The 15,858-nt window shown below is 38.8% G+C and overlaps 2 long non-coding RNA genes across 2 annotated transcripts; both read right to left on the reverse strand.

Moving 5' to 3' along the window:
• Positions 1-12,894: 12,894 nt before the first annotated feature.
• Positions 12,895-14,357, reverse strand: LOC139193622 (uncharacterized). Its single transcript, XR_011577979.1, has 3 exons — positions 14,216-14,357; positions 13,113-13,154; positions 12,895-13,030 (listed from the first exon to the last, which is right to left on the reverse strand). It is a non-coding gene; the product is annotated as an uncharacterized lncRNA (long non-coding RNA).
• Positions 14,358-14,371: 14 nt separating this feature from the next.
• LOC139193620 (uncharacterized) lies at positions 14,372-15,714 on the reverse strand. The gene is made up of 6 exons (XR_011577977.1): positions 15,491-15,714; positions 15,241-15,327; positions 15,045-15,110; positions 14,823-14,877; positions 14,698-14,748; positions 14,372-14,600 (listed from the first exon to the last, which is right to left on the reverse strand). It is a non-coding gene; the product is annotated as an uncharacterized lncRNA (long non-coding RNA).
• Between the last annotated feature and the right edge of the window lie 144 nt (positions 15,715-15,858).

Consider the following 15,858-nt stretch of genomic DNA (forward strand, 5'->3'; position numbering starts at 1 on the left):
ATGAATTTCCAATCAAACAAGAAGATGATGAATTTGAAAATGATGATGAACTAGGTAATCAAACTCAAGAGCAACGGCGACAGATTGCTAATGCATGGAGAGCTAGCATAGCTACAAATATGTGGACAGATGCTATGAGTGAGAGCATTCAAAGATGACAAATATAATTAATTGTTTTTACGGATTGGAGTATGCAATTTGTGTTTGAAAAACTTTGATAGTTAGTATTTTGTAAGCCTTAACTTTCAAGATTTTGGATGCCAATGTTTAATTCACTTTGATAGCTACTTGAAAACATTGCATGTGAACTTGGTATTGGGATTTGGTATTAGTAGGATGAAACTGATTTTGGCTTGTAAAGGGAAGGAAAATGTTGATCAAATTCTCTAAAATTCTCTAACCCCATGTAAAGAATTCTCTCATAATTCATGTGAATTCTCTGGAAGTTATAATTAATTCACTCAAAATCTCTGGGAATTCATTTTTTTTTCCTCTCAAACTCTCTCAGATTCCATAGATTTAAATTCCTGGAGACTCTCAAAATCCTAATTGAATACACTCCCCTCTCAAGATCGTAGGTTTAAACGCATGTATATTATATGCACAGCAGTCGGATTGCCTTGAGGTTGCACGTGACCATGATGACCATTCGCTAGAACTTAGGAATGAGACAAAGGGCCTTAAGTGGAACTGCCACTTGTGGGATGAGGTTGAATGGAAAGTGATGAACGAAGATATGTTATGGCTTAGCCGTTGGATCATGGGGGAACAATGAGTTGGAATGCGGGGAAAGAGTGTGTCTTGCAATCAAAGAGGACTATGGTTTGCTCACAAAGGAGATTGGAGTCCAGTTTGTGTACGAGCAGCAAAATAAGGATAAGGAGGATGTCCCATCAAGTGGTGAAGATACAACGATCCAACGTGAAAGATCTACTTGGGAGTGGAGCCAAAGTTTCCTTGAAACCACAAGATCCCGTGTTCCGGGGGGTGTAGAGACGGGGGTTCAATGCATCCATAGCTGCGATAAGAAAGTAATTTCAACTGTCACGTGCGCGGCTGAATACTATTTCTGTAACATTGACAGTGACAGGATCCATCTTCCGAGAGGCTCTGAGGCAGTGGGTCGTAGGTTTTCGGACTTTAGCCAAAATTGTCGCCTTTTTAGCCAAAATAACCCAGTTTAATTGATGTTGGTGATGCCCAAATCACTAGATTCAAATGTGTATTGGTTGTTACGCTTTCGTTTCTATCTATTTTCTGTTTCCTCCTAAAAAATTGTTTTCAAGAATTTAATAAAATTTCATATTAAACAAGTTCTTGCCTGGATAAGAGTATGAACTAGCAAAAATGCCCGCGCTCCGCTGCAGGGACTTTTAGAAGTATGATCTTGTACAATCTGATTTCTTTTGCTATTCCTAGTTCTTTTTGGCATCATGTGCAAAACCAAATTGATGGCTAGGAAGAAAAAATGAAAACACCTGCATAAATTAAATTTTCCATCACCCCTACATTATAATTAAATAAAGCAAATACACAATAATCATCTCACAATTACAGAAGCAAGGACTATTAAATGCCACAATTATTTAACAACTACTATGCATAATTCTTAAAAAATGAGTATAAAATTAACCTCTTTTGAAAAACGAAGGAAGAAAGATGAAAGCTTATAACTATGTTGGACTCAATTATTTGACATTAATTACACAAACCCAATTCCATATATATAGCCAGACAAGCTTTATCCTAGAGAGAAACCATGCCCAAATGATTATATAATCTCTATACTGTGAATTCAGAGACTAAATTTCATAACTTTGCCAAGCATTACAGGAACCATGGAAAGAATAAAAATGACCACAAAGATTGCAAAACAATTAACCACAGGTGGTGTTTATATGCCCACTGAGAGAAAAAAGCTTCTGCAAGTCAAAAAACGTATTTATATAAAACAGGCCTGTACCATTTGAAAGAGCCTCTTGTATCCATTCCAATTATACTCATGTCTACCATATCCCTCTACAATTCCACACCACCAATCAACCATAACTGATTTCAATACCCTTAGCTGCTTTAGTGGACCATCTAGTGACACCTAACTGCCACCAAAATAAAAGACATGATCAAGACCATACAGATTACAGACTAAGATTAAAAACAATTGTTATCTATTAAGCAAAACTCGAACTCCTTGACATGGCAACCTCTTAATCCAGGATGTAGAGTAGAAAAACAAAATTATTGAAAAACCGAAAAATAACAATTTAACTTGCATAGTAAACGAATATTAGTAAAGTTACAGAACTCAATGGACTACATATACCAGTAAAAAAGCGAAACATCAGTGTTTGGGAAGTTACCTTATTTGAAATGTCAGGAGCATTTGGTGTACATACAGGGTAGACAGTCCTTGCAAAATTCAGGGCTTCAAAATAAAATAAAAAATAAATTCAAAACTATTAATCCTAACACCTGTTCAGTAAAGGATAAAACAATCTTTCCATCAAACAAATTTGAGAAACAAAAAAAGGGAACTAAATTTAAGTTGAATAGAGGTGACAATTGCTTACCTAGAAATCCAAACGAAATCCCCCAAAATTCACGCCCCCAAAACCCTACAAAACACTAGAGTTGAAAACCAGCGCTACACTGGGATCATCCACACAGCGACGAACTCCGATCATTGTCACCGATCTCCATCTCCTTCCAAAGCCAAAACCCTTTTAAGAAAAAGAGGGTAATGAATATGATAAAGCCAGTAATGAATTTTTTTTTTTGAAAAGAAACGAAAGAATTTTATAAAACGAAAGAATTACAAAAGAGAAACAGTAAACCACGTGGAAAAGAAATCCACCTGGAGCTAGAAGAAAACTAGCAAGGGCCCCTAACTAAAACTAAATGAACAGAGGAAAAGCTAGACCAAATCAAATAACGGCAGCTAACAAATCCCTAAAAATAGAAGAGAAATTGTAATCTCTAAACTCCACTGAAACCGAAGCCCAAAGGGCTGCCCAGTGTTTTACTCTATCCCAAAGCTCCTCAACCCCCACTCCCTTGTAATCCTCAAAGACTCTTTTATTACGCTCCAACCAAATGTTCCAGAAGAGGGCCAACAACAGAGATCCCCACAAAGTTTTGGCTTTCCTCCCTTTCCCTAGGCCTTCGAACTTAGTGCTTAGGAGCTCAAAACAGCCCTTTGGAGTGACCCAACTTGCTCCAGCTTCCTTGAGCAAATTCCACCAAATTTGAATGCTATACGGACAGTGGAGGAAAACATGGTTGACGCTTTCCTCCCCGGATTTGCACAAAGCGCACCATTGGGGGGAGAAACATGCAAAAGGCATTCGTCTTTGGACTTGTTCACAAGTATTAACCTTCCCGAGCGCCAATAGCCACACAAGGATTTTGACTTTTGGAGGCACTTTTGCTTTCCAAATCTGAACGAAAGGGGGAAATTGTTGCACAACTTCATTGTTGCAAAGGAAAGAGTTATAGGATTTGCAAGTGAACTGGCCAGAACCTTCTAAATTCCATCTTCTCCTGTCTTCTCTAGAATGACACAGCCGTACGGACTCCACCTTCTGCACTAAACCAGCCACATCTTCAATCTCCGACTCTCTTAGGTTTCTCCTAAAATCGAAATTCCAACTGACCGGCTGTAAAGAAGAAACCACCAAATTGGAAATACTTTGGTTTTTTGTCCTTGCTAAAGAAAATAATCTAGGGAATTGCTCCTTCAACGGTCCGCCCTCCAACCAACCGTCCTCCCAGAATCTCAGCCTCTCTCCGTTACCAACCTCGAAGATGCATGAGTGAAGAAATGAAGGGTAACCAGCTGAGATGTCTGTCCAGGGACGCCTGCTCGAGCCTCGACTCGGACAATTAGCATCCCAACCATTTGCCACCAGACCGTACTTGCTCTTTATCACCCTATGCCAAAGAGAGTTTGATTCGCGCGGGAATCTCCACAGCCACTTGGCTAATAAGGCGGCATTCCGATTTCTCAAATTTCCCAGACCAAGGCCACCTTCCTCCTTGCTTTTACACACTTTCTCCCACTTGACCAAGTGAAACTTCTTTCCTTCCTCAACCCCTTCCCAAAGGAACCCTTTCATTAGCTTTTCCAATCTCCCAATGACCCCTCGTGGGGCTTTGAACAGGGACATGTAGTATATGGGCAAGGATCCTAGGACAGCTTGGATCAATGTTAATCTTCCGCCTCTAGATAAAAAAGCTTTATTCCAACCCTGAAGTCTCAATTCCACCTTCTCTACCACCGGGTCCCAGAACTTAATAGATTTTGGCTTGCCTCCGAGGGGAAGACCCAGGTATTTCATTGGCCAACTGCCCACCTCACAGCCCCAAGAACTTGCTAGCCTTGTAATTTTCTCGCCATTAGAATTAATTCCCACCAAGGAACACTTTGCTTTGTTAATCTTCAAACCTGAAACCTTGCCAAAAATTTGCAGCAAATGTAATAAATTGTTCCAAGCCTCCTCATGCCCTTCCAAGAAAAAAATTGTGTCATCCGCAGATTGAAGATGAGAGATCTCCACGTTATCTTGCCCAACACGCAGCCCTTTGATCAAATGATTATCTTGAGCCTTCTCAATTAATCTGCTCAGCACGTCTACAACTAGGGTGAACAAGAACGGAGACAGAGGGTCACCTTGTCTCAGTCCTCTTGAAGCTTTGAATTTTCCCCTAGGTCTCCCATTGATCAGAACTGAGAAAGTAGCCGTGCATATGCAACCAAGCACCCATTTTCTCCATCTAAACCCGAATCCCTTTCTCAGTAATACTTCTTCCAAGAATCTCCAATCGACGTGGTCATAAGCTTTTTCGAAATCAATCTTAAGAACCAAACCCTCCTCCTTCTTCTGCCTCACCTCTTCGACCACCTCGTTTGCTACGAGGACAGCGTCCAGAATTTGTCTGTCTTTAACAAAAGCTCCTTGAGATGGGGAAATTGTACTGCCCATGACATTCTTTAGTCTTGTAGCAAGGACTTTCGCCACTACCTTGTAAAGACTGGTAACTAAGCTTATAGGCCTATAGTCCCTCAAGTGCACAGAATCTGCCTTTTTCGGGATTAGGCATATATAAGTTTCATTTGTTACTGTGTTTATAATCCCATTTTCGAAGAATTCTTCCAACACCTTCATGATATCCGCCTTCAAAATATCCCAACAACTTTGGAACATTTGCAAAGAGAAGCCATCTGGGCCAGGGGACTTATCATTCCCACCATCGAAAACGGCTTTTTTAACTTCGGCTTCCTCGAACGGCCGTTCAAGCCAAGCTGCCTCGGTGGCATTAATTGGACCCCAATTAATACCATCCAGCCCCCAGCACTCCTCTTCGTTGCTACTGTACAGAGACTTGAAAAAATGAATGATTTCATTTTCAATCTCCTCTACCCCTTCTACCATTCTACCATCTTCCACTTCCAATCTCTCTATAAAATTTCTCTTCCTTCTCCCACTTGCTACCTTATGGAAAAATCTAGTGTTGCCATCCCCGTCTTTGGCCCAATCCACTTTGCTTCTCTGCCTCCACTTTACTTCTTCCTTCCAAGCCAGATCTTCCACTAGGAATCGGGTCTCTTCCCTCTTTCTTTTTGAATCCGAGTCTAGACCTTCCCTTCCTTCTTTAAAGTCAATTTCCTCTAATTTGGCATGGGCTTCCTTAAGATTTCTCTCAATGTCTCCGAAGACCTCCTTGCTCCAAGATTGCAACTTCTTTTTAATAATTTTTAACTTACTGGAAAATTTGTATCCCTCCCAACCTTCGACTATCGCAGAAAACCACCACTCTTTGAGATTGTTTCTAAAATCCGGATGATGTAGCCAAGAATTCTCGAACCTAAAAGGGCCTGGCCCCCACGTCACCTTGTTGGTATCTAATTCGATTGGGCAATGATCAGAGGTTACCCTTGCCAGAGCCTTTTGCCTTGCATGTGGAAACGACTCCTCCCAACCACCAGAGAATAAGAATCTGTCTAATCTTCAGCAAACTGTTTCTTCTCGAAAATTAGACCAAGTGAACTGAGCGTTGAGCAGATCTGGGTCAATGAGTTCGGAGTCCTGGATAAACTGGTTAAAAATCCTCATACTTGCAGTGGACCTTCCCCCATTAGACTTCTCGTTTTCGAACCTCACCACATTAAAATCTCCCCCCACACACCATCTTGGACTGCAAAGACCATAAAGGCCAGCTAGTTCTTCCCAGAAATCTTGTCTCTCCCTATATTTGCAAGGGCCATAGACCCCTGAGAGCCACCATTCCAAACCATTCAACTCTCTAATTTTGATGGAAACTGAGAACACTCCTACTAGAGACTCGACAACTGAGATATGTTTAGTGTTCCACATTACAACAATGCCCCCAGAACTTCCTTGAGCAGGGGCGAAAACCCATTCTTTAAATCTGCTTCCCCACACACTTGCCACTAGCTTTCTATCAATTGTGGCCGTTTTTGTTTCTTGTAAAATGATGATATCAGCCCGTGCTCGGCGGAAGTAGTCCTTCAAAAGCACCCTTTTCCTTCTGCTACCCAAACCTCTAATATTCCAGCTAATTATCTTCATTTAAATTTATCAAACCCCTTTTGCTCTTCCTTTTCTCTCCTCTTCCCACCCGCACCCCTGAGCTTTTACCAAGGAATAAGGATTTTTTTAGTGGCATCAGCGAAATCTTCATGTTTGACAAAAATTCGCTAGATCGTCCAGTAGCCTCCCATTTGTCAGAGACTCGGCCGGACCTTTTCCTTCTGCTATATTTAAGCACGTTGTTGTTGTCGTCATTTTCCTTGGTTTGATTTTGTTCGACTACCTCAAGATCTTGTCTGTAATCCCGTAGGGTACCCTCCTCTTCAGTTGCCGAAATCATTTCCTTGTCTCCATCGGAGAATAGATTCTGCAGTATACCTTCACCACTGTCAATTGGATCGAAATTAGCCTTCTCATCTTGGGGCGAATCCCCGAGCTCAACTTCTGATTCAGAACCCTGAGACCAATCATCTTCCTCAGCAAGGTAATCGAAATCCAGAGTTGGAAAAAAGTTTCTTGAGGAAATATTGCCGCTGACCGGTTCCATCCTCTGTGCGGCAGATGTTACACAAAGAGGATTGTGACCCATTAACTCCTCCATCTCTTCGTCCTGATCCGAATCGTCATCTAGGGATAGAAGATTAGAAGCACCGATTTTCTTTGGCGTTTCTTCCTCGTTGAGGTTCAGCCTCGATCCGAACTCTTTTGGAAGAACAAGTTTAAACCTTTTCTCTGCATTGGCTAAGTCTCCGAATTTCGCAATAAATTTCAGATTGCTGCAAATTATAGTGGCTTCGATTCCCTTCTCGTGGGCACGAAAGGTGCTTCTTTCTGATGCCATCTGGACTGTGTGAAACAGATCTACAAACTGAAAATTTGGCATCACCATTACTTCTTTTCCGTGATGGAATAACCCAATTTCTATCGCCAATCACCCTTGCTGAGTGATGATTCACACACTTCCTCATACTTGTTTATGGGTACCTATCCAACAAAATTTTGACTTAGTACCCAAAAACTGTATCAGCTCACGAACAGATCAAATTCAAAGCAGAACCCACATATTCTGAAGATTCTAGAGTTAAAAGAGGAGCAAGGAGGTTCGGTTACGGAATCCAAAACGCCATTTTAATGAGCAAATGAATACCTAAACTGGGGTTAACAATTTTCAGCAATAAAAAACATGTCTTTCGATCGAAGTTGCATATATTACAGAACTTTGGGATTAAGGAGGAACAAAAAGCCCAATTCCAATCAAGAAAAATAAAAAAAATTGTATGTAAATTTAAGCTTTACCTGTAGATTGGCAGCAGCAAAAGCATACTGGATCCAACGGGAGCCACGTGAGAGAACTGGATGCCCAGCCTTTGACACGTTATCAAGTGAGTTTAGGGATCTGGGTTTTGTGCTTGCCGTTGAATTTTGGAACGATCCGGAGAAATTTGGGTTTTATGGTTCTAAGGGTTTGAGTGAACCGAAATTGATTTGGATGAGCAACTTTTGGTTTCGATTCGCGGTGGAGCAAGGATGAAGAGGTGGAGGAGGAAGGAATGAAGGGGTGAGAAAATTTGGATAGGCAGTATTCGGTTTCGATTCGAAGTAGAGCAAGAATAAAGCTCTTGGAATTCTTTGAACCACTCTATGAATAGTATGACCTGTGAGTGATTGATTGTGTAACAAAAATTAGTAAAAGAGAGTAAGAGTTATATATGAAACTATATCATTGGAACCACTTTGTGAGAAGTTGTAGTACTATGGTATACTCACTATGGTATACTCACTTTGTCCTTCGGATGATTGAACTTGCACATCGTACAAATTTGCATCTTTGAGTCTTCATAAAGTACTGCAACATGCAAATGGAAAATGATCAATTAACAGTTCAAGTGCTTAAATGCATTATTTCTGCAAAAAGAATAAACAATTGAAGTGCTACTTACAGGACAATCTGGTGCTCCAGGTCTCTCGGGAAGGACTTCAGTTGAGCAACGCCAAAGCACAAATTCAATGGAAAGAACCAATGCAATTTACTTGTGATGTTAAGTTGAACATCCGATGCCTTGGAGAAATTATTGAGCATCAAATGATAAAGCAATCAGATTATAGTAAATTACTAAATGATATTTACAAAAATAAAAAACATCAAGTTAAGAGAACAATGAAAAACTTAAGAATTAGCCTTAGCAAAGTTAAGAGAACTTAATGGTAAAAACAAAAAGCTAGCACTTACTCAGTCGCATTACCTAGACGCTCTGCTAAAGGTACGGTGCCCACTAAGCTGAAGAAGAAGACCCATCCCTAACATATACAAAGTAATTGTCAATGGATTAGGGGTGAAGTCAATCTAAATTATTGAAAGGATGTGCAAAAAAGAAACCATGTTGGACACATTCTTACACAGAACAAGAAAAAAACTTAAAAACATACACTTAAAAAGTAAAAAACAGGTATGAATATTAAGTGAACCAAAAGCAGAACAAACCCCTAAAAGTGCTTCAGTTCAGGTGGGTTTTCTAGTATTTTATCAATAATATCAGATCAACAAAACCCTTGATGCAAATCCAATCCGATATTGAAAACAGATGAATATAAGAGAGGGAAAAAAACACTTTTATTGGGCCTCATATTTACTGCGGCACAGAATCCACTATTCTCCATAGCAAAAGGAAAATACCGTATTCTCAGCTTCAATTTCTTGGAAATTAAATAAGGCATTCACCAGCATTCCCGCATAGAAATCACATAAAGTGTATGACCGATTCACGAAATTTCAATTCAATCTAACTATCAATCTATAAGTGTGAAATGACTGATTCGTATACATACATTATTCATTTAACCAAATCTAAATGGCTGTATTGTATATATGGCAGTTAACACACGTATACGAAAGTGAATGCACAAACATACATAACTGAACACATTTGAACATTTGAGTAGGAGGGAATGTATAAAATTTGATGCATATAAACATATGTACCAAGTAACAAACCAATCCATAGTTTCCCTCTTCAAATAACAAAATCCACAGAAACCCAGCATTGAAAATTCAAGGACACTCAAAAGAACTGTAAACGAAACCGAAATGCCCAAATCTCACTGAAGAAAAAGGAAAGATTCCAAGATTACACAAAACCCAAAATAACACAAACAAATCTCAAAGCATTTCTCAAAAGGACATATTACAATCAAAGAAAGTGAAAACTCTAATAAATTAGCTTAGAGAATAAATTACCTAGCAGAGAAGCCCATTTTTTGGGAGCAGTTTAGCCACATGCATGTACCAACATTGAAAACAAACAAAAAGTTCATAAAAAATGAAGAAGAATCGAAAGAAAACGAAGCAGAAAGGAGCATACCTGTACTCGTAGATATCATCAAAGTACTTCTCGAAGTACCGGATCTGACCCTGCTATTTAATCCCAAACCACGATTTCAAGCAAAATCTCGAACAGGGGTTTTCAAATTTCTCAGCTTAATCTGCGAAATAAAGACTGTTTTCAAGAAATTAAACATATTATATGTGCACTGCACACACTTGCGAACCGGCTTACTTAACTAATATTTTTCTAGGTCAAATTTTAATTATTTGATTCCTTGTATCGATAATATTAGATGTAAATACATGCATGTTTATGGAATTCAATGAGAAAAACCATATACCTCAGTTTTTTCAGATGATCAGTCACCCTCCCCCCTAGTCCCTTGAACGTTAAAATTCTCATGAGCTTGCTTGTTCCATGTCGTGCCTTACTCCCATTCGGATCCTTCTCTTTCTCCTAGTTGGAGAGACTGATTCAAGCAAAATCAAACATTCAGACAACACATCTCTCACTTGATTGATTGGTACCAAACGAAGGCCATTGATACTTATTTGTAATTTAATTAATAAAAAAAATTAAACGCTTCATAAAATTATACAAAAAATTCCAGAAATTTACGAAAATAGAGAAAGAGGTTGTACAAAACCTACACAAAAATTACTAAATTCCAGATAAAATCATACAAAAAAAATCCAGAAATTTAACGAAGATAGAGAAAGAGGAAAAACCAAATATTTCAGCCCAGATCCTTGAAGTTCTCGAGGACTTTGGACTTTGCCGGGTTGGAGAGATAGTTTCTCGGATCAGAAAGTAGGTGGCGTGGCCGGCCTTGGCGCTGGCCTCGACGATAAACTTTCCGGTGCTGCCGATGAAGAGGATTTTGGGCTTGGTTACCATCAGGAATGGGATTGGGGGGAATCAGAATGGGATGTGTTGGAGAGAGAGAGAGAGAGAGAGAGAGAGAGATTCAAAGTGGTGCATGAAAGAAGAGGTGGAGAGTCGGTGAGGAGGAGATTGAGCTCCTTCTGCAGTCGGCAATCCCAGAGGAAATCGAAATGAAAGCACGCGGGAATGGAGAGTTCGAGAGACATCCACCATCAATAAGTGGATAAAACACAGGCACATATGAAATAACAAAAAATAAGAGAGGGCAAAAAAGGAAAAACACTGTAGAAGTAACAGTGTTTTGAGTCCGCTAGGACACCATGGGAATTAACCTGAAAGTTACTTTTTTAGTATATACTAGCAAAGGCGCCCAAGCGTTGCTGCGGGGTTGAAAATTGTATAACACATGTAGAAGTTCTAAAATATATATATATATATATATATATATATATATATACAGTAAATAATACAGTTTACATACATTTGCAAATTTATTTACTACTCTATCAACAATAAGGAACAAAATAAGTGTCCTGGGACGGAATGAAGCCTATGGTCATAAATTGTCAAATTTCATACATGTCAAACTTCATTTAAGAAACTGAAAAACTATAAAGAATAAAGTGATAAACATATAGAGCCAATTCACAATAGGAAACCGTTGCTTCACTAAATAAGCAGTACCAACAAAATAATGCTTTTTTTGCTGCAAAAGATTAGAAAAAGGGAAACAAAATATTTATTTCTATTTTATATTATGCGGAAAAAAACTTGGAAGAAGAAGCAATAGTGAAAAGATCATATTTATTTCAATTTTTTAGGCAGAGAAAAATAAAACAAAATACCCATTTCAATAAACAACCTAAAACCCATTTCACGTTTGTGGGTTTCGATATTGCACAATTATATATGGGAAACAAATGGCTGTTAAAAGATTCCTAAAAAAATTTCTACTCGTTTTCGTACAGTTTTTCTAGAGCCAAATAGAAACCAACAATGAAGACACATTATGAGAAAGTATTGATGAAAACACAGTGTACACATACCTCCTTAAACCTTTCCTCCTTTTGCTTAGCCTGCAATTGGAATAGATTATGACTTAGGCATAAACTCAGAAATCGGTAAAGAATGAAACCCAAAAGTAAATTGCAGTTTCTTATTATCATTTCTCTTAGAAAAGACTAACAAAATTGTTTCTTAAAAATTTAAAATAACAATATGTATATAAGCAGGATTGTGCTTAATTTTCTCTAATTAAAGAAATGGTTTGCGCAATTTAGAACCTAATATAACAAAAGCATACAACAACAACAACAAAGCCTTTTCCCACTAAGTGGGGTCGGCTATATGAATCCTAGAACGCCATTGCGCTCGGTTTTGTGTCATGTCCTCCGTTAGATCCAAGTACTCAAGTCTTTTCTTAGGGTCTCTTCCAAAGTTTTCCTAGGTCTTCCTCTACCCCTTCGGCCCTGAACCTCTGCCCCGTAGTCACATTTTCGAACCGGAGCGTCAGTAGGCCTTCTTTGCACATGTCCAAACCATCGGAACCGATTTTCTCTCATATTTCCTTCAATTTTCGCTACTCCTACTTTACCTCGGATATCCTCATTCCCAATCTTATCCTTTCTCGTGTGCCCATACATCCCACGAAGCATCCTCATCTCCGCTACACCCATTTTGTGTACGTGTTGATGCTTCACCGCCCAACATTCTGTGCCATACAACATCGCTGGCCTTATTGTCGTCCTATAAAATTTTCCCTTGAGCTTCAGTGGCCTACGACGGTCACACAACACGCCGGATGCACTCTTACACTTCATCCATCCAGCTTGTATTCTATGGTTGAGATCTCCATCTAATTCTCCGTTCTCTTGCAAGATAGATCCTAGGTAGCGAAAACGGTCACTTTTTGTGATCTTCGCTAGATTGCTCCGGTCATTAGTGTGAATAAGTATATAAATGGATAGAGATAGGAAAGCAAACACAAGATGTACGTGGTTCACCCAGATTGGCTACGTCCACGGAATAGAGGAGTTCTCATTAATTGTGAAGGGTTTACACAAGTACATAGGTTCAAGCTCTCCTTTAGTGAGTACAAGTGAATGATTTAGTACAAATGACATTAGGAAATATTGTGGGAGAAAGATCTCGTAACCACGAAACTTCTAAGTACCGGAGTGTGGTATCGTCTTGACTTGCCTTATCTGTCTCATAGGTAGATGTGGCATTCTCTGGAAGTACTCTTCCTCCATCCAGGGGTGGTATCTGTAACTGGTGGAGATGCACAAGGTAATGTATCAATTTCACTTGAAGCTTACTTGTAGTTTCAGGCTTGGTCAAGCGCGATACAAACCATGTAGTAGGAGTCCCCCAAGTCGCCGGGCTAGGGGATCTGCTGAAAGAGGTGACAGACAAGGTAAGCAATCAGAGCCTGCAGTGCCTTTTGGAAGCTTAGTCCTATTTCGAAAATCTACAAAGAGAACAATTGTGAACCCAAATTAAAGCTTTTTCTCTCACTCAAAAGAAAAATAGAAACTCTATACAACAACAACAACAACAACAACAACAAAGCCTTTTCCCACTAAGTGGGGTCGGCTATATGAATCCTAGAACGCCATTGCGCTCGGTTTTGTGTGAGATTGTGCATAATCAAAAGGCTTGAAAACAATTGAGATTGTGCATATAGAAACTCTATATGGAAAAAAAATTGAAATTGTGCATAATCAAAAGTGGATCAAAACTCTAAATAGATTATCTTAACGCGTAGGAGATCATTGTTAGAATTTGAAAACAATTGAAACTTCATTTTAAACACAAACTTAATCAATTGATTTATATTTAAATGGAAAGAAAGTAGCGGTCAATTTTACCTATCTTTTGTTTAGTGTAGCTCCATTTCTATCTTTGATTAAAAGCTTGAATTTTGACTTTTCTGGACATTCTAGTGAACTTTGCCAATAAAAGTTCAAATTCTGAAACAAAAAAGTGAGTGGCGAACCTGAAAAAGTTCAAATGACTTTGCCAATAAAAGTTTTGAAGCAATTCATTTTTAGGAACAAAAATCTGAAAGAGAACACATGAAAGGGAAACCAACTTTAAATTTCATACTATTTGGCAAAAAAGTGAGTGGCGAACCTGAAAAAGTTCAAATGACTTTGCCAATAAAAGTTTTGAAGCAATTCATTTTTAGGAACAAAAATCTGAAAGAGAACACATGAAAGGGAAACCAACTTTAAATTTCATACTATTTGGCCCACACCTAACCCATTCAAAATGCACTGAAGAAACAAAGGTCAGGACTATAGAACACGACATGAACTTTTTCAAGTATATACGACATGAACTTTTTCAAGTATATAGAAGTTTCGGTAGATGTCTACTCAGCAGAACACAGAAGTATGCATAATAAGAGAAATTCCTTATGCAATTAGAAACAATTTCAAATGAGAAGCTCACTCTGGAGACTGAAAGTTGACCCCTTAACGTGCTCAAGTTCTCCACCATTTTAACTTTTTCTTTCTCCACGCATTTAAATTCTTTCTCAACTTTTAAGAAGCCATTGTGCAGTTTACTATTGTATTGTTGCAAGCTTGCCCTGCTCAGGAAAACACGGAAGTAAGATTCATAGATACATAATAAGAGAAATTCCTTATGTAATTAGCAACAATTCCCCTTAACATGCTCAGGTTCTCCACCATATTAACTTTGTGCTCCTCCATGCACAAATTCTTCATCAACTGTTAAGAAGTCATTGTGCAATTTACTACTGTAATGTTGCAAGCTTGCAATGTATTCTTGCGATCGTTTGCACATATCATTCACTGAAGTTATTTGCAGAGTTCTGAAAAGAAAATTTTTCAAATTAAAACATTTGTAAGGGAAATCCATACCTGTTGGCACGGAAGCAAAAGAAGGAAGGAATGCATATTCTACTTTACCTTCTAAGTAACACTTGAAAGCTCTCTTTGAACTCTCATGTGCCCTGCAGCCTGATACACATATTAAAACATTTAATAATGTAGACAACTTAACCAAGCTCAGCCACATTGAATATCAAACCCACCTACAAACAAAATGCTTCTGGATCTCTTCAGCTGTTTCAGCTGGTTTCTTCACTCCTATAACATAAGGCCAAAATACCCACATCAATACTACCTAAGCTCTGTAATTCCTATGGAAAACTTGTATATAACCAGCCTACTCTTTTCAAAAGGAATTCGGTGTATAAAAAAAATGAGAAATTCTAAAACTACGCAGCAGAAATAAAGAAAAAACAAAAACTTACTATGTCTTATGACTCTAATTCCAATTGCCCTTCAAGCTCTCTAACTTTTGAACCACCATGGTCATACTGATGAATTCATAACCATGAAACCAAAATCATTACGTTGACAAATAAACATAACCAAAAACAAAAACAACTAAATTTTTCAAATGGGTATCCCAAAAATTCCCAGCCAAGTTATCGAAAACTGAGCGACCTGTGCTGAGAGGGTGATTGCCTTGGTCTGAAGCGTCTGCAGCTTCCTCTCCTTCTACCTCGCAGCTGATTGCCTATTAGCTAAATCCTACAAAACCAAAAAATTGAAAAACCACAATTTCTCATTCAATCATATAATATCCACAAAAATAACCCAAAAATTCAACATAAACACACATAAATAAAAAGGACGATGAGGAGGAGGATCATATGGAGAGTTTTCTGAGGGCTAAAAAGGACTTGGTGCTCACGCTGGCATCGTATGCTTTACACGCCGGATATGACTCCGATGAGGAGGTATATGCGGCCGCCAAGGCCGTCGATGCCGGGTTGTTGGAGTACGATTCAGATGATAATCCCATTGTTCTGGACAAGAGGAAGATCGAGCCGATTCCAGCTCTCGATCACAGTTCAATCGACTACGAGCCGTTTAATAAGGATTTTTACGAGGAGAAAGAGTCGATTTCAGGTAAATTCCAACCGAACTGAGAATTTTTTTTCTTTTTCATTCACATTTTTCATTCTTGTGAATTTAGTCGAAATGCGTAGCAAAGTATTCAAAGGGTCTATTCAATTGGAATTTTGAAAGGGTTTTAATTCTTTTAATGGATTTAGGGGT

The sequence above is a fragment of the Malus domestica genome, chromosome 17 (genome assembly GCF_042453785.1).
Source record: "Malus domestica chromosome 17, GDT2T_hap1".
Lineage (NCBI taxonomy): Eukaryota > Viridiplantae > Streptophyta > Magnoliopsida > Rosales > Rosaceae > Malus > Malus domestica.